The sequence below is a fragment of the Oncorhynchus clarkii genome, chromosome 6 (genome assembly GCF_045791955.1).
Source record: "Oncorhynchus clarkii lewisi isolate Uvic-CL-2024 chromosome 6, UVic_Ocla_1.0, whole genome shotgun sequence".
NCBI lineage: Eukaryota > Metazoa > Chordata > Actinopteri > Salmoniformes > Salmonidae > Oncorhynchus > Oncorhynchus clarkii.
In genome coordinates, this window is record NC_092152.1 from 2,175,165 (window position 1) to 2,195,221 (window position 20,057).

The following is a 20,057-nucleotide window of genomic DNA, read 5'->3' on the forward strand; positions in this document are numbered from 1 at the left end:
ACCAAATACTTCTTTTCCACCATAATTTGCAAATAAATTCATAAAAATCCCACAATGTGATTTTCTGGATTTTTTTTTCTCATTTTGTCTGTCATAGTTGAAGTGTACCTAATTTACAGGCCTCTCTCATCTTTTTAAGTGGGAGAACTTGCACAATTAGTGGCTGACTAAATACTTTTTTGCCCCACAGTAGTTGAAGAGGACATTAATATATATAGTTGTAGAGGACAATATATAATGTAGATAGTTTCTCATCTGCCTTTAACAGATACACAGTTTGGAGTGTGTGTGTGTGTGTGTGTGTGTGTGTGTGTGTGTGTGTGTGTGTGTGTGTGTGTGTGTGTGTGTGTGTGTGCGTGTGCGTGCGTGCGAGCGTGTGTCCTTGCGTGTGTGTGTGCGCGCCTGTGTGCTATCCTTTTTTTTTTTACCCCCAGGATTCCGAATAGTGTATTTGGGCTGGGGTAAGAAGGGGGAGAAGGAGAGTGATTAACTAGAGTGAATCTAGTTAATCATGAAGGCAGCATTTATTGTCCCCCCAGTACACATGGTTTATGACACCAGTATAGGCCAGGGATTGGGACAGAGGACGTTCTGGAGACATGCTTTATGAGGACGTGTAGGTTTGTATTCTGAGTGTGAATTGAAGGGGAAAACAGTTACCCATGTTGTAATTGTATTTCTACTGTGTTACTGATGTTCTGGTGTTAATGAGTAAATGGTATATCGGTTGCTCTGACACTGAGAAACCCTTGAATGAGTAGGTGTGTCCAATCTTTTAACTGATACTGTAAATGTACACAGGCTAAATAGATCCAGCTGCAGGCAGAATTGATAATTGACAACATGGGGGTTATAATGAAGGTAATTAAGTGATTATTGAATGTTATGGACACCACTTTTGTAGAACCGAAACATACACATCCTCTGTTTAACGAACTCCAACTCAAGAGGGAATGATTTGGGGTGCTGCAGTCCGTTTTCTCCCTCACTGCAGTCAAGCAATGCATTCTGCATTCCGAGGTGTTCACAATATAGGTCGATAGCGGCCACAACTTGACCTCGTTTCATGCTCTTCTGTATCTCAGTCCTCCTCTACAGTCTGTTTTATATCTCAGTCCTCCTCTACAGTCTGTTCCGTATCTCAGTCCTCCTCTACAGTCTGTTCTGTATCTCAGTCCTCCTCTACAGTCTGTTTTATATCTCAGTCCTCCTCTACAGTCTGTTCTGTATCTCAGTCCTCCCCAACAGTCTGTTCTGTATCTCAGTCCTCCTCTACAGTCTGTTCTGTATCTCAGTCCTCCTCTATAGTCTGTTCTGTATCTCAGTCCTCCTCTACAGTCTGTTCTATATCTCAGTCCTCCTCTACAGTCTGTTCTGTATCTCAGTCCTCCTCTATAGTCTGTTCTGTATCTCAGTCCTCCTCTACAGTCTGTTCTGTATCTCAGTCCGCCTCTACAGTCTGTTCTGTATCTCAGTCCTCCTCTATAGTCTGTTCTATATCTCAGTCCTCCTCTACAGTCTGTTCTGTATCTCAGTCCTCCTCTACAGTCTGTTCTGTATCTCAGTCCTCCTCTAAAGTCGGTTCTGTATCTCAGTCCTCCTCCTCTTCCTCCTCCTCCCTCTGCCTCTTCCTCCTCCTCCCTATGCCTCTTCCTCTTCCCTCTGCCTCTTCCTCCTCCTCCCTCTGCCTCTTCCTCCTCCTCCCTCTGTCTCTTCCTCCCTCTGCCACTTCCTCCTCCCTCTGCCTCTTCCTCCTCCTCCTACTGCCTCTTCCTCCTCCTCCCTCTGCCTCTGCCTCTTCCCCCTCCTCCCACTGCTTCTTCCTCCTCCTCCCTCTGCCCTGGCCTCTTCCCCCTCCTCCCACTGCCTCCTCCTCCACCTCCTCCAACTCCTCTTCCTGTTTTAAAATAGGATGTCCAGTAACCCCTGGTAACCCCTGGGTGACGGAGGCTTGGTGTCAGTCAGCTGGGCTCCCTATTAGAATAACTATTAGTACACCCACAGTCCTACTGACTGAACTGTTCCAACTTCAGACCAGGTCACTTTCCCTCCCCCACCCTCCCTCAGAACATTACAAATGAGCCATCAAAGAGCCTCTGCCATATTATCTAGCCTCCATCTTGTGAAGGAAGGGAACCTGAATGGAGTGGGCCTCCCATTCTTCCCTCCATTCCTCTGAAGTTTTTTTATGATGCTTTAATAGGTTGCAGTGAAAACATGTCGGAACACGTTTCAACCTCAGAGTCATTGAGGACTTGGGAGCCATACGGAGCCATGTGACAGACAACAAGCAGAGAGAGGTAGAGACATATGGAGCCATGTGACAGACAACAAGCAGAGAGAGGTAGAGACATATGGAGCCATGTGACAGGCAGCAAGCAGAGAGATGTAGAGCCATACGGAGCGATGTGACAGACAACAAGCAGAGAGAGAGGTAGAGGTAGAGCCATACGGAGCCATGTGACAGGCAGCAAGCAGAGAGAGGTAGAGACATATGGAGCCATGTGACAGGCAGCAAGCAGAGAGATGTAGAGCCATACGGAGCGATGTGACAGACAACAAGCAGAGAGAGAGGTAGAGGTAGAGCCATACGGAGCCATGTGACAGGCAGCAAGCAGAGAGAGGTAGAGACATATGGAGCCATGTGACAGGCAGCAAGCAGAGAGATGTAGAGCCATACGGAGCGATGTGACAGACAACAAGCAGAGAGAGAGGTAGAGGTAGAGCCATACGGAGCCATGTGACAGGCAGCAAGCAGAGAGAGAGGTAGAGCCATATGGAGCCATGTGACAGGCAACAAGCAGAGAGAGAGGTGTGAGGGCCAAGGGATCTCTCTACCCCACTCTTAATGCCTCCCAAATGGCACCCTATTCCTTATATAGTGCACTACTTTTGACCAGAGCCCTATTCCCTATATAGTACACTACTTTTGACCAGAGCCCTATTCCCTATATATTGGTACTACTTTAGACCAGAGCCCTATTCCCTATATAGTGGTACTACGATAGACCAGAGCCCTATTCCCTATATAGTGGTACTACTTTAGACCAGAGCCCTATTACCTATATAGTGGTATTACGAGAGACCAGAGCCCTATTACCTATATAGTGGTACTACGATAGACCAGAGCCCACATCATTGTGTCTAACATCGGCCTCGATAACTATGGAATCTGTGCATAGTCACTTCACCCTTCATCTACATGTACAAATTACCTCTAACTAACCTGTACCCCTCCACACTGACTCAGTACCGGTACCCCCTGTATATAGCCTCCACACTGACTCGGTACCGGTACCCCCTGTATATAGCCTCCACACTGACTCGGTACCGGTACCCCCTGTATATAGCCTCCACACTGACTCGGTACCGGTACCCCCTGTATATAGCCTCCACACTGACTCGGTACCGGTACCCCCTGTATATAGCCTCCACACTGACTCGGTACCGGTACCCCCTGTATATAGCCTCCACACTGACCCGGTACCCCCTGTATATAGCCTCCACACTGACTCTGTACTGGTACACCCTGTATATAACCTCCACACTGACTCTGTACTGGTACACCCTGTATATAGCCTCCACATTGACTCTGTACCGTAACACCCTGTATATAACCTCCACATTGACTCTGTACCGGTACCCCCTGTATATAGCCTCCACATTGACTCTGTACCGGTACCCCCTGTGTATAGCCTCCACACTGACTCGGCTCATTACTACAGATATTACTAACTTATACCCACTCTATATAGCCTTGTTTTTGTTATGTTATTGTGTTACTCTTTAGTTTATTTGGTAAATATTTTCTTAACTCTTCTTGAACTGTTGGTTAAGGGCTTGTAAGTAAACATTTCACGTTAAGGTTTACACTTGTTGTATGTGACAAATAAAGTTGGATTTGATTTGAGATGGAGTGAATAACAGACTCGGTTTGGGACTGAGCAGTGTACTGGAATAACATATTGGAAGTTGTTAGGAAGTGGTTTGTTTGACTGAGCAGTTGTTGGATCCAAAATGGTCACCGACCCCTGCTTTGATGCCTGACCCTCCACTATTTAGCTGCCACAGAGGCCATATGAATAGCCAGAATGGCAGGGAGTGTCTCTGGGCTGTATAAAATCCTGGGCTGAATGGAAGCCAGACTAGACACCTCTGTTATTGTTCCTATCTGAAGTCAGTTGTCATTGAGGGGCAGCCAGGCGTGAGGGGCAGGTCTGTGCATCCCCCTCCATTCCAGATGAAGGATTTGAGCGGGCTCCTAGGGCGTAGTTCCTCGTCTCCGTGTGTAGGTGTGGCTCTGGGGGTGTAGTGTGTTTGTGTCCAGTGCTACATTGCAGATTGTTGCATCAAGGCTGCTTTTTATTGGCTGTGTATTTTCCCCCTCACATCTTCCCGTTCTGCCAAAGGACCCATTTGGTGAAAACCCTTCCAACCAACCACCTCTCTACCATTAAAACCCTTCCAACCAACCACCTCTCTACCATGAAAACCCTTCCAACCAATCACCACTCTACCATTAAAACCCTTCCAACCAACCACCTCGCTACCATTCAAACCCTTCCAACCAATCACCAGTCTACCATGAAAACCCTTCCAACCAACCACCTCTCTACCATTAAAACCCTTCCAACCAATCACCTCTCTACCATGAAAACCCTTCCAACCAATCACCACTCTACCATTGAAACCCTTCCAACCAATCACCAGTCTACCATGAAAACCCTTCCAACCAATCACCACTCTACCATGAAAACCCTTCCAACCAATCACCACTCTACCATGAAAACCCTTCCAACCAATCACCACTCTACCATTCAAACCCTTCCAACCAATCACCACTCTACCATGAAAACCCTTCCAACCAATCACCACTCTACCATGAAAACCCTTCCAACCAATCACCACTCTACCATGAAAACCCTTCCAACCAATCACCAGTTTACCATGAAAACCCTTCCAACCAATCACCACTCTATCATGAAAACCCTTCCAACCAATCACCACTCTACCATGCAAACCCTTCCAACCAATCACCACTCTACCATGAAAACCCTTCCAACCAATCACCAATTCCCTTACTCATATTGTCTGGAATCAGAAAGAGTTTTTATTTTTACAAAATGGATGGATTCCAGCCTTCAATGGTGGAGCCATGCTTATTTGTCTTCCATTTCAGTTGAATTTGACCATACTGAGGTTGATATGAATGTTTCTTAGTTTCAATATAGTAGACATACTCTACTGCTTGGCTAGTTTAAAGGGTTTGTACTCTATGCGTTATGTTGTATCAATGTATACCTGCCTGACGGGCTTATAGGAACCATGTTCCAGTGATCTTGTTGTCAAGGCCTTCACTGCCTTATGTACTGTAAGTATATGTTATAGTTAAACATTCCATAAACTCTGATTGGCATAGCTTCTGTTCAAGGATACACTGCTATGGCACATAAAATAAGATATTTGATACTATGAGATAACTGAGGGAACAGTACATATTAGTTAGAGATAACTAAGGGAACAAGGTTAGCTACGTACTACTGTTGACCAGGACCCATCGAGGATAGGGGGGCCATGTGGAACTCAGACAGAGGGTTAGCTATGTACTACTGTTGACCAGGACCCATCGAGGATAGGGGGCCATGTGGAACTCAGACAGAGGGTTAGCTACGTACTACTGTTGACCAGGACCCATCGAGGATAGGGGGCCATGTGGAACTCAGACAGAGGGTTAGCTATGTACTACTGTTGACTAGGACCCATCGAGGATAGGGGGGCCATGTGGAACTCAGACAGAGGGTTAGCTACGTACTACTGTTGACCAGGACCCATCGAGGATAGGGGGGCCATGTGGAACTCAGACAGAGGGTTAGCTACGTACTACTGTTGACCAGGACCCATCGAGGATAGGGGGGCCATGTGGAACTCAGACAGAGGGTTAGCTATGTACTACTGTTGACCAGGACCCATCGAGGATAGGGGGCCATGTGGAACTCAGACAGAGGGTTAGCTATGTACTACTGTTGACCAGGACCCATCGAGGATAGGGGGGCCATGTGGAACTCAGACAGAGGGTTAGCTATGTACTACTGTTGACCAGGACCCACCGAGGATAGGGGGCCATGTGGAACTCAGACAGAGGGTTAGCTATGTACTACTGTTGACCAGGACCCATCGAGGATAGGGGGGCCATGTGGAACTCAGACAGAGGGTTAGCTATGTACTACTGTTGACCAGGACCCATCGAGGATAGGGGGCCATGTGGAACTCAGACAGAGGGTTAGCTATATACTACTGTTGACCAGGACCCATCGAGGATAGGGGGGCCATGTGGAACTCAGACAGAGGGTTAGCTATGTACTACTGTTGACCAGGACCCATCGAGGATAGGGGGCCATGTGGAACTCAGACAGAGGGTTAGCTATGTACTACTGTTGACCAGGACCCATCGAGGATAGGTGGGCCATCAGGAACTCAGACAGAGGGTTAGCTACGTACTACTGTTGACCAGGACCCATCGAGGATAGGGGGGCCATGTGGAACTCAGACAGAGGGTTAGCTACGTACTACTGTTGACCAGGACCCATCAAGGATAGGGGGGCCATGTGGAACTCAGACAGAAGGTTAGCTATGTACTACTGTTGACCAGGACCCATCGAGGATAGGGGGCCATCAGGAACTCAGACAGCGGGTTAGCTATGTACTACTGTTGACCAGGACCCATCAAGGATAGGGGGGCCATCTGGAACTCAGACAGAGGGTTAGCTATGTACTACTGTTGACCAGGACCCATCGAGGATAGGGGGCCATGTGGAACTCAGACAGAGGGTTAGCTACGTACTACTGTTGACCAGGACCCATCGAGGATAGGGGGCCATGTGGAACTCAGACAGAGGGTTAGCTATGTACTACTGTTGACTAGGACCCATCGAGGATAGGGGGGCCATGTGGAACTCAGACAGAGGGTTAGCTACGTACTACTGTTGACCAGGACCCATCGAGGATAGGGTGGCCATGTGGAACTCAGACAGAGGGTTAGCTACGTACTACTGTTGACCAGGACCCATCGAGGATAGGGGGGCCATGTGGAACTCAGACAGAGGGTTAGCTATGTACTACTGTTGACCAGGACCCATCGAGGATAGGGGGCCATGTGGAACTCAGACAAAGGGTTAGCTATGTACTACTGTTGACCAGGACCCATCGAGGATAGGGGGGCCATGTGGAACTCAGACAGAGGGTTAGCTATGTACTACTGTTGACCAGGACCCATCGAGGATAGGGGGCCATGTGGAACTCAGACAGAGGGTTAGCTATGTACTACTGTTGACCAGGACCCATCGAGGATAGGGGGCCATGTGGAACTCAGACAGAGGGTTAGCTACGTACTACTGTTGACCAGGACCCATCAAGGATAGGGGGGCCATGTGGAACTCAGACAGAGGGTTAGCTACGTACTACTGTTGACCAGGACCCATCGAGGATAGGGGGGCCATGTGGAACTCAGACAGAGGGTTAGCTACGTACTACTGTTGACCAGGACCCATCGAGGATAGGGGGGCCATGTGGAACTCAGACAGAGGGTTAGCTACGTACTACTGTTGACCAGGACCCATCGAGGATAGGGGGGCCATGTGGAACTCAGACAGAGGGTTAGCTACGTACTACTGTTGACCAGGACCCATCAAGGATAGGGGGGCCATGTGGAACTCAGACAGAGGGTTAGCTATGTACTACTGTTGACCAGGACCCATCAAGGATAGGGGGGCCATGTGGAACTCAGACAGAGGGTTAGCTACGTACTACTGTTGACCAGGACCCATCAAGGATAGGGGGGCCATGTGGAACTCAGACAGAGGGTTAGCTACGTACTACTGTTGACCAGGACCCATCGAGGATAGGGGGGCCATGTGGAACTCAGACAGAGGGTTAGCTATGTACTACTGTTGACCAGGACCCATCGAGGATAGGGGGGCCATGTGGAACTCAGACAGAGGGTTAGCTACGTACTACTGTTGACCAGGACCCATCGAGGATAAGGGGGCCATGTGGAACTCAGACAGAGGGTTAGCTATGTACTACTGTTGACCAGGACCCATCGAGGATAGGGGGGCCATGTGGAACTCAGACAGAGGGTTAGCTACGTACTACTGTTGACCAGGACCCATCGATGATAGGGGGGCCATCAGGAACTCAGACAGAGGGTTAGCTACGTACTACTGTTGACCAGGACCCATCGAGGATAGGGGGGCCATGTGGAACTCAGACAGAGGGTTAGCTACGTACTACTGTTGACCAGGACCCATCGAGGATAGGGGGGCCATGTGGAACTCAGACAGAGGGTTAGCTATGTACTACTGTTGACCAGGACCCATCAAGGATAGGGGGGCCATGTGGAACTCAGACAGAGGGTTAGCTATGTACTACTGTTGACCAGGACCCATCGAGGATAGGGGGGCCATGTGGAACTCAGACAGAGGGTTAGCTACGTACTACTGTTGACCAGGACCCATCGAGGATAGGGGGCCATGTGGAACTCAGACAAAGGGTTAGCTATGTACTACTGTTGACTAGGACCCATCGAGGATAGGGGGGCCATGTGGAACTCAGACAGAGGGTTAGCTACGTACTACTGTTGACCAGTACCCATCAAGGATAGGGGGGCCATGTGGAACTCAGACAGAGGGTTAGCTACTTACTACTGTTGACCAGGACCCATCGAGGATAGGGGGGCCATGTGGAACTCAGACAGAGGGTTAGCTATGTACTACTGTTGACCAGGACCCATCGAGGATAGGGGGGCCATGTGGAACTCAGACAGAGGGTTAGCTACGTACTACTGTTGACCAGGACCCATCGAGGATAAGGGGGCCATGTGGAACTCAGACAGAGGGTTAGCTATGTACTACTGTTGACCAGGACCCATCGAGGATAGGGGGGCCATGTGGAACTCAGACAGAGGGTTAGCTACGTACTACTGTTGACCAGGACCCATCGATGATAGGGGGGCCATCAGGAACTCAGACAGAGGGTTAGCTACGTACTACTGTTGACCAGGACCCATCGAGGATAGGGGGGCCATGTGGAACTCAGACAGAGGGTTAGCTACGTACTACTGTTGACCAGGACCCATCGAGGATAGGGGGGCCATCAGGAACTCAGACAGAGGGTTAGCTATGTACTACTGTTGACCAGGACCCATCGAGGATAGGGGGGCCATGTGGAACTCAGACAGAGGGTTAGCTATGTACTACTGTTGACCAGGACCCATCAAGGATAGGGGGGCCATGTGGAACTCAGACAGAGGGTTAGCTATGTACTACTGTTGACCAGGACCCATCGAGGATAGGGGGGCCATGTGGAACTCAGACAGAGGGTTAGCTACGTACTACTGTTGACCAGGACCCATCGAGGATAGGGGGGCCATCGGGAACTCAGACAGAGGGTTAGCTATGTACTACTGTTGACCAGGACCCATCGAGGATAGGGGGGCCATGTGGAACTCAGACAGAGGGTTAGCTATGTACTACTGTTCACCAGGACCCATCGAGGATAGGGGGGCCATGTGGAACTCAGACAGAGGGTTAGCTACGTACTACTGTTGACCAGGACCCATCGAGGATAGGGGGGCCATCAGGAACTCAGACAGAGGGTTAGCTATGTACTACTGTTGACCAGGACCCATCGAGGATAGGGGGGCCATGTGGAACTCAGACAGAGGGTTAGCTACGTACTACTGTTGACCAGGACCCATCGAGGATAGGGGGGCCATCAGGAACTCAGACAGAGGGTTAGCTATGTACTACTGTTGACCAGGACCCATCAAGGATAGGGGGGCCATGTGGAACTCAGACAGAGGGTTAGCTATGTACTACTGTTGACCAGGACCCATCGAGGATAGGGGGGCCATCAGGAACTCAGACAGAGGGTTAGCTATGTACTACTGTTGACCAGGACCCATCGAGGATAGGGGGGCCATCAGGAACTCAGACAGAGGGTTAGCTACGTACTACTGTTGACCAGGACCCATCGAGGATAGGGGGCCATCAGGAACTCAGACAGCGGGTTAGCTATGTACTCGACTGTTGACCACTACTGTTGACCAGGACCCATCGAGGATAGGGGGGGGTTAGCCATCCAGGACCCATCGAGGAACTCAGACAGCGGGTTAGCTATGTACTACTGTTGACCAGGACCCATCGAGGATAGGGGGGCCATCTGGAACTCAGACAGAGGGTTAGCTATGTACTACTGTTGACCAGGACCCATCGAGGATAGGGGGGCCATGTGGAACTCAGACAGAGGGTTAGCTACGTACTACTGTTGACCAGGACCCATCGAGGATAGGGGGGCCATCTGGAACTCAGACAGAGGGTTAGCTACGTACTACTGTTGACCAGGACCCATCGAGGATAGGGGGGCCATGTGGAACTCAGACAGAGGGTTAGCTATGTACTACTGTTGACCAGGACCCATCGAGGATAGGGGGGCCATGTGGAACTCAGACAGAGGGTTAGCTATGTACTACTGTTGACCAGGACCCATCGAGGATAGGGGGGCCATGTGGAACTCAGACAGAGGGTTAGCTATGTACTACTGTTGACCAGGACCCATCGAGGATAGGGGGGCCATCTGGAACTCAGACAGAGGGTTAGCTATGTACTACTGTTGACCAGGACCCATCGAGGATAGGGGGGCCATCTGGAACTCAGACAGAGGGTTAGCTATGTACTACTGTTGACCAGGACCCATCGAGGATAGGGGGGCCATGTGGAACTCAGACAGAGGGTTAGCTATGTACTACTGTTGACCAGGACCCATCGAGGATAGGGGGGCCATGTGGAACTCAGACAGAGGGTTAGCTATGTACTACTGTTGACCAGGACCCATCGAGGATAGGGGGGCCATGTGGAACTCAGACAGAGGGTTAGCTATGTACTACTGTTGACCAGGACCCATCGAGGATAGGGGGGCCATCAGGAACTCAGACAGAGGGTTAGCTATGTACTACTGTTGACCAGGACCCATCGAGGATAGGGGGGCCATGTGGAACTCAGACAGCGGGTTAGCTATGTACTACTGTTGACCAGGACCCATCGAGGATAGGGGGGCCATGTGGAACTCAGACAGCGGGTTAGCTATGTACTACTGTTGACCAGGACCCATCGAGGATAGGGGGGCCATGTGGAACTCAGACAGAGGGTTAGCTATGTACTACTGTTGACCAGGACCCATCGAGAATAGGGGAGCCATCAGGAACTCAGACAGAGGGTTAGCTATGTACTACTGTTGACCAGGACCCATCGAGGATAGGGGGGCCATGTGGAACTCAGACAGAGGGTTGGCTATGTACTACTGTTGACCAGGACCCATCGAGGATAGGGGGGCCATGTGGAACTCAGACAGAGGGTTAGCTATGTACTACTGTTGACCAGGACCCATCGAGGATAGGGGGGCCATGTGGAACTCAGACAGAGGGTTAGCTATGTACTACTGTTGACCAGGACCCATCGAGGATAGGGGGGCCATGTGGAACTCAGACAGAGGGTTAGCTATGTACTACTGTTGACCAGGACCCATCGAGGATAGGGGGGCCATCAGGAACTCAGACAGAGGGTTAGCTATGTACTACTGTTGACCAGGACCCATCGAGGATAGGGGGGCCATGTGGAACTCAGACAGCGGGTTAGCTATGTACTACTGTTGACCAGGACCCATCGAGGATAGGGGGGCCATGTGGAACTCAGACAGAGGGTTAGCTATGTACTACTGTTGACCAGGACCCATCGAGAATAGGGGAGCCATCAGGAACTCAGACAGAGGGTTAGCTATGTACTACTGTTGACCAGGACCCATCGAGGATAGGGGGGCCATGTGGAACTCAGACAGAGGGTTGGCTATGTACTACTGTTGACCAGGACCCATCGAGGATAGGGGGGCCATGTGGAACTCAGACAGAGGGTTAGCTATGTACTACTGTTGACCAGGACCCATCGAGGATAGGGGGGCCATGTGGAACTCAGACAGAGGGTTAGCTATGTACTACTGTTGACCAGGACCCATCGAGAATAGGGGAGCCATCAGGAACTCAGACAGAGGGTTAGCTATGTACTACTGTTGACCAGGACCCATCGAGGATAGGGGGGCCATGTGGAACTCAGACAGAGGGTTGGCTATGTACTACTGTTGACCATGACCCATCGAGGATAGGGGGGCCATGTGGAACTCAGACAGAGGGTTAGCTATGTACTACTGTTGACCAGGACCCATCGAGGATAGGGGGGCCATGTGGAACTCAGACAGAGGGTTAGCTATGTACTACTGTTGACCAGGACCCATCGAGGATAGGGGGGCCATGTGGAACTCAGACAGAGGGTTAGCTATGTACTACTGTTGACCAGGACCCATCGAGGATAGGGGGGCCATCAGGAACTCAGACAGAGGGTTAGCTATGTACTACTGTTGACCAGGACCCATCGAGGATAGGGGGGCCATGTGGAACTCAGACAGAGGGTTAGCTACGTACTACTGTTGACCAGGACCCATCGAGGATAGGGGGGCCATCAGGAACTCAGACAGAGGGTTAGCTATGTACTACTGTTGACCAGGACCCATCAAGGATAGGGGGGCCATGTGGAACTCAGACAGAGGGTTAGCTATGTACTACTGTTGACAAGGACCCATCGAGGATAGGGGGGCCATCAGGAACTCAGACAGAGGGTTAGCTATGTACTACTGTTGACCAGGACCCATCGAGGATAGGGGGGCCATCAGGAACTCAGACAGAGGGTTAGCTACGTACTACTGTTGACCAGGACCCATCGAGGATAGGGGGCCATCAGGAACTCAGACAGCGGGTTAGCTATGTACTACTGTTGACCAGGACCCATCGAGGATAGGGGGGCCATCTGGAACTCAGACAGCGGGTTAGCTATGTACTACTGTTGACCAGGACCCATCGAGGATAGGGGGGCCATCTGGAACTCAGACAGAGGGTTAGCTACGTACTACTGTTGACCAGGACCCATCGAGGATAGGGGGGCCATGTGGAACTCAGACAGAGGGTTAGCTACGTACTACTGTTGACCAGGACCCATCGAGGATAGGGGGGCCATCTGGAACTCAGACAGAGGGTTAGCTACGTACTACTGTTGACCAGGACCCATCGAGGATAGGGGGGCCATGTGGAACTCAGACAGAGGGTTAGCTATGTACTACTGTAGACCAGGACCCATCGAGGATAGGGGGGCCATGTGGAACTCAGACAGAGGGTTAGCTATGTACTACTGTTGACCAGGACCCATCGAGGATAGGGGGGCCATGTGGAACTCAGACAGAGGGTTAGCTATGTACTACTGTTGACCAGGACCCATCGAGGATAGGGGGGCCATCTGGAACTCAGACAGAGGGTTAGCTATGTACTACTGTTGACCAGGACCCATCGAGGATAGGGGGGCCATCTGGAACTCAGACAGAGGGTTAGCTATGTACTACTGTTGACCAGGACCCATCGAGGATAGGGGGGCCATGTGGAACTCAGACAGAGGGTTAGCTATGTACTACTGTTGACCAGGACCCATCGAGGATAGGGGGGCCATGTGGAACTCAGACAGAGGGTTAGCTATGTACTACTGTTGACCAGGACCCATCGAGGATAGGGGGGCCATGTGGAACTCAGACAGAGGGTTAGCTATGTACTACTGTTGACCAGGACCCATCGAGGATAGGGGGGCCATCAGGAACTCAGACAGAGGGTTAGCTATGTACTACTGTTGACCAGGACCCATCGAGGATAGGGGGGCCATGTGGAACTCAGACAGCGGGTTAGCTATGTACTACTGTTGACCAGGACCCATCGAGGATAGGGGGGCCATGTGGAACTCAGACAGCGGGTTAGCTATGTACTACTGTTGACCAGGACCCATCGAGGATAGGGGGGCCATGTGGAACTCAGACAGAGGGTTAGCTATGTACTACTGTTGACCAGGACCCATCGAGAATAGGGGAGCCATCAGGAACTCAGACAGAGGGTTAGCTATGTACTACTGTTGACCAGGACCCATCGAGGATAGGGGGGCCATGTGGAACTCAGACAGAGGGTTGGCTATGTACTACTGTTGACCAGGACCCATCGAGGATAGGGGGGCCATGTGGAACTCAGACAGAGGGTTAGCTATGTACTACTGTTGACCAGGACCCATCGAGGATAGGGGGGCCATGTGGAACTCAGACAGAGGGTTAGCTATGTACTACTGTTGACCAGGACCCATCGAGGATAGGGGGGCCATCAGGAACTCAGACAGAGGGTTAGCTATGTACTACTGTTGACCAGGACCCATCGAGGATAGGGGGGCCATGTGGAACTCAGACAGCGGGTTAGCTATGTACTACTGTTGACCAGGACCCATCGAGGATAGGGGGGCCATGTGGAACTCAGACAGAGGGTTAGCTATGTACTACTGTTGACCAGGACCCATCGAGAATAGGGGAGCCATCAGGAACTCAGACAGAGGGTTAGCTATGTACTACTGTTGACCAGGACCCATCGAGGATAGGGGGGCCATGTGGAACTCAGACAGAGGGTTGGCTATGTACTACTGTTGACCAGGACCCATCGAGGATAGGGGGGCCATGTGGAACTCAGACAGAGGGTTAGCTATGTACTACTGTTGACCAGGACCCATCGAGGATAGGGGGGCCATGTGGAACTCAGACAGAGGGTTAGCTATGTACTACTGTTGACCAGGACCCATCGAGAATAGGGGAGCCATCAGGAACTCAGACAGAGGGTTAGCTATGTACTACTGTTGACCAGGACCCATCGAGGATAGGGGGGCCATGTGGAACTCAGACAGAGGGTTGGCTATGTACTACTGTTGACCAGGACCCATCGAGGATAGGGGGGCCATGTGGAACTCAGACAGAGGGTTAGCTATGTACTACTGTTGACCAGGACCCATCGAGGATAGGGGGGCCATGTGGAACTCAGACAGAGGGTTAGCTATGTACTACTGAACTCAGACAGAGGGTTAGCTATGTACTACTGTTGACCAGGACCCATCGAGGATAGGGGGGCCATGTGGAACTCAGACAGAGGGTTGGCTATGTACTACTGTTGACCAGGACCCATCGAGGATAGGGGGGCCATGTGGAACTCAGACAGAGGGTTAGCTATGTACTACTGTTGACCAGGACCCATCGAGGATAGGGGGGCCATGTGGAACTCAGACAGAGGGTTAGCTATGTACTACTGTTGACCAGGACCCATCGAGGATAGGGGGGCCATGTGGAACTCAGACAGAGGGTTAGCTATGTACTACTGTTGACCAGGACCCATCGAGGATAGGGGGGCCATCAGGAACTCAGACAGAGGGTTAGCTATGTACTACTGTTGACCAGGACCCATCGAGGATAGGGGGGCCATCAGGAACTCAGACAGCGGGTTAGCTATGTACTACTGTTGACCAGGACCCATCGAGGATAGGGGGGCCATGTGGAACTCAGACAGAGGGTTAGCTATGTACTACTGTTGACCAGGACCCATCGAGAATAGGGGAGCCATCAGGAACTCAGACAGAGGGTTAGCTATGTACTACTGTTGACCAGGACCCATCGAGGATAGGGGGGCCATGTGGAACTCAGACAGCGGGTTAGCTATGTACTACTGTTGACCAGGACCCATCGAGGATAGGGGGGCCATGTGGAACTCAGACAGAGGGTTAGCTATGTACTACTGTTGACCAGGACCCATCGAGGATAGGGGGGCCATCAGGAACTCAGACAGAGGGTTAGCTATGTACTACTGTTGACCAGGACCCATCGAGGATAGGGGGCCATCAGTAACTCAGACAGCGGGTTAGCTATGTACTACTGTTGACCAGGACCCATCGAGGATAGGGGGGCCATCTGGAACTCAGACAGAGGGTTAGCTATGTTCTACTGTTGACCAGGACCCATCGAGGATAGGGGGGCCATCAGAAACTCAGACAGAGGGTTGGCTATGTACTACTGTTGACCAGGACCCATCGAGGATAGGGGGGCCATCTGGAACTCAGACAGAGGGTTAGCTATGTACTACTGTTGACCAGGACCCATCGAGGATAGGGGGGCCATGTGGAACTCAGACAGAGGGTTGGCTATGTACTACTGTTGACCAGGACCCATCGAGGATAGGGGGGCCATCTGGAACTCAGACAGAGGGTTAGCTATGTTCTACTGTTGACCAGGACCCATCGAGGATAGGGGGGCCATCAGAAACTCAGACAGAGGGTTGGCTATGTACAGACAGAGGATAGGGGGGCCATCTGGAACTCAGACAGAGGGTTAGCTATGTACTACTGTTGACCAGGACCCATCGAGGATAGGGGGGCCATGTGGAACTCAGACAGAGGGTTGGCTATGTACTACTGTTGACCAGGACCCATCGAGGATAGGGGGGCCATGTGGAACTCAGACAGAGGGTTAGCGATGTACTACTGTTGACCAGGACCCATCGAGGATAGGGGGGCCATGTGGAACTCAGACAGAGGGTTAGCTATGTACTACTGTTGACCAGGACCCATCGAGGATAGGGGGGCCATGTGGAACTCAGACAGAGGGTTAGCTATGTACTACTGTTGACCAGGACCCATCGAGGATAGGGGGGCCATGTGGAACTCAGACAGCGGGTTAGCTATGTACTACTGTTGACCAGGACCCATCGAGGGTTGGCTATGTACTACTGTTGACCAGGACCCATCGAGGATAGGGGGGCCATCTGGAACTCAGACAGAGGGTTAGCTATGTACTACTGTTGACCAGGACCCATCGAGGATAGGGGGGCCATGTGGAACTCAGACAGAGGGTTGGCTATGTACTACTGTTGACCAGGACCCATCGAGGATAGGGGGGCCATGTGGAACTCAGACAGAGGGTTAGCGATGTACTACTGTTGACCAGGACCCATCGAGGATAGGGGGGCCATGTGGAACTCAGACAGAGGGTTAGCTATGTACTACTGTTGACCAGGACCCATCGAGGATAGGGGGGCCATGTGGAACTCAGACAGAGGGTTAGCTATGTACTACTGTTGACCAGGACCCATCGAGGATAGGGGGGCCATGTGGAACTCAGACAGCGGGTTAGCTATGTACTACTGTTGACCAGGACCCATCGAGGATAGGGGGGCCATGTGGAACTCAGACAGAGGGTTAGCTATGTACTACTGTTGACCAGGACCCATCGAGAATAGGGGAGCCATCAGGAACTCAGACAGAGGGTTAGCTATGTACTACTGTTGACCAGCACCCATCGAGGATAGGGGGGCCATGTGGAACTCAGACAGCGGGTTAGCTATGTACTACTGTTGACCAGGACCCATCGAGGATAGGGGGGCCATGTGGAACTCAGACAGAGGGTTAGCTATGTACTACTGTTGACCAGGACCCATCGAGGATAGGGGGGCCATCGGAACTCAGACAGAGGGTTAGCTATGTACTACTGTTGACCAGGACCCATCGAGGATAGGGGGGCCATCAGGAACTCAGACAGAGGGTTAGCTATGTACTACTGTTGACCAGGACCCATTGAGGATAGGGGGCCATCAGTAACTCAGACAGCGGGTTAGCTATGTACTACTGTTGACCAGGACCCATCGAGGATAGGGGGGCCATCAGGAACTCAGACAGAGGGTTAGCTATGTACTACTGTTGACCAGGACCCATCGAGGATAGGGGGGCCATCAGGAACTCAGACAGAGGGTTAGCTATGTACTACTGTTGACCAGGACCCATCGAGGATAGGGGGGCCATCTGGAACTCAGACAGAGGGTTAGCTATGTACTACTGTTGACCAGGACCCATCGAGGATAGGGGGGCCATCACGAACTCAGACAGAGGGTTAGCTATGTACTACTGTTGACCAGGACCCATCGAGGATAGGGGGGGCAACAGGAACTCAGACAGAGGGTTGGCTATGTACTACTGTTGACCAGGACCCATCGAGGATAGGGGGGCCATCTGGAACTCAGACAGAGGGTTAGCTATGTTCTACTGTTGACCAGGACCCATCGAGGATAGGGGGGCCATCAGAAACTCAGACAGAGGGTTGGCTATGTACTACTGTTGACCAGGACCCATCGAGGATAGGGGGGCCATCTGGAACTCAGACAGAGGGTTAGCTATGTACTACTGTTGACCAGGACCCATCGAGGATAGGGGGGCCATGTGGAACTCAGACAGCGGGTTAGCTATGTACTACTGTTGACCAGGACCCATCGAGGATAGGGGGGCCATGTGGAACTCAGACAGAGGGTTAGCTATGTACTACTGTTGACCAGGACCCATCGAGGATAGGGGGGCCATCAGAAACTCAGACAGAGGGTTGGCTATGTACTACTGTTGACCAGGACCCATCGAGGATAGGGGGGCCATCTGGAACTCAGACAGAGGGTTAGCTATGTACTATTGTTGACCAGGACCCATCGAGGATAGGGGGGCCATCTGGAACTCAGACAGAGGGTTAGATACCAGCTGGCTTCCATCTCCCCCACACAGCAGCAACACCACATTACGTCTGTCTGCTCTGATAAGGGAGTTGTTGGTCCTGCTATTCCTGTATAAGTGGTAAACAGTTGAAGAGTGTTATGTGTGTGTGTGCTGCACACTCACCCTGACATTAGAACATAGCAATACCTTTTTTTTAGCACACGGTTACTGCACTATAAAAATGATTTGTTGTCTCAACTAATGAAGCTATTGTGCCGTATCTTCATTTTCAAAAATCGTTCCGCCATTTCCTGGTTACTAAAATTCTAATAGTTTGCCTAATTTCAGTTCATGACAAAGCAAGCAAGTATAGTGTAGATAATCATTGTACCATGTAAACTGCTGTGGGATATGTTTTCCTTATTAAATACAGATCGATAACACACATTTACTACAGAGAAACGCATTGAATAACACATTGACAAAATGGCATAAAGACAGTAAAAAAAAGAATAATTAGTAGGTTTTGAAGTGTTTGTTATCTCTAGGAGATCTAAGAAAGCTCATGAAATATATATCTATATTTTTTTTACACAATTTTAATCCAATTTTTGGTTAGGCACAAAACTACCTTCATACTTTCATTAATAAAAAAAAAAACGGTACCGGGTACCTTCAGACGAGCTCCGTACCGGTTCCCTTTAGACGAGTCCCTTACCGTGTACCTTAAGATGAGACCCGTACCGGTTCCCTTTAGACGAGTCCCGTACCGGGTACCTTCAGACGAGTCCCGTACCGGGTACCTTCAGATGAGTCCCGTACCATGTACCTTCAGACGAGTCCCCTACCGGGTACCTTCAGACGAGTCCCGTACCGGGCACCTTCAGACGAGTCCCGTACCGTGCACCTTCAGACGAGTCCAGTACCGGGTACCTTCAGACGAGTCCCGTACCATGTACCTTCAGATGAGCCCCGTACCGGGTACCTTCAGACGAGTCCCTTCAGTGTACCTTCAGACGTGTACCTTCAGACGAGTCCCGTACCGGGTACATTCAGACGATTCCTGTACCGGGTACCTTCAGACGAGTCCCGTACCGGGTACATTCAGACGAGCCCCGTACCGTGCACCTTCAGATGAGTCCCGTACCATGTACCTTCAGACGAGTCTCGTACCGTGTACCTTCAGACGAGTCTCGTACCGGGTACCTTCAGATGAGACCCGTACCGGGTACCTTAAGATGAGTCCCGTACCGTGTACCTTCAGAAGAGTCCCGTGACACTTGTGGGGGTCGTTGAGAAAAACGGAGAACCAAGCTAATGGACAATGAGGAATTTGAGGAATTTGAAGCTCCACTACAGTTCTGTTGATGCGAATGGGAGCGCACTCTGCCCTCCGTTTCCTCTAGTCCACGACCAGCTCCTTTGGCTTGCTGACGTTGAGGGAGAGGTTGTTGTCTTGGCAACACACTGCCAGGTCACTGACTTCCTCCCTGTATGCTGTCTCATCGGTGATCAGGTCAACCACTGTTGTGTCGTCAACAAACTTAATGATGATGTTGGAATTGTGCGCAGTCGTGGGTGAACTGGGAGAAC

The 20,057-nt window shown here is 51.0% G+C and overlaps 1 protein-coding gene across 1 annotated transcript in view; it reads left to right on the forward strand.

Annotated features, from left to right (window-relative positions):
* The window catches only part of LOC139411861 (AT-rich interactive domain-containing protein 3A-like), a 161,670-nt gene that overhangs the window by 51,532 nt on the left and 90,081 nt on the right, over positions 1-20,057 (forward strand). The gene's annotated exons all lie outside the window — the stretch shown is intronic.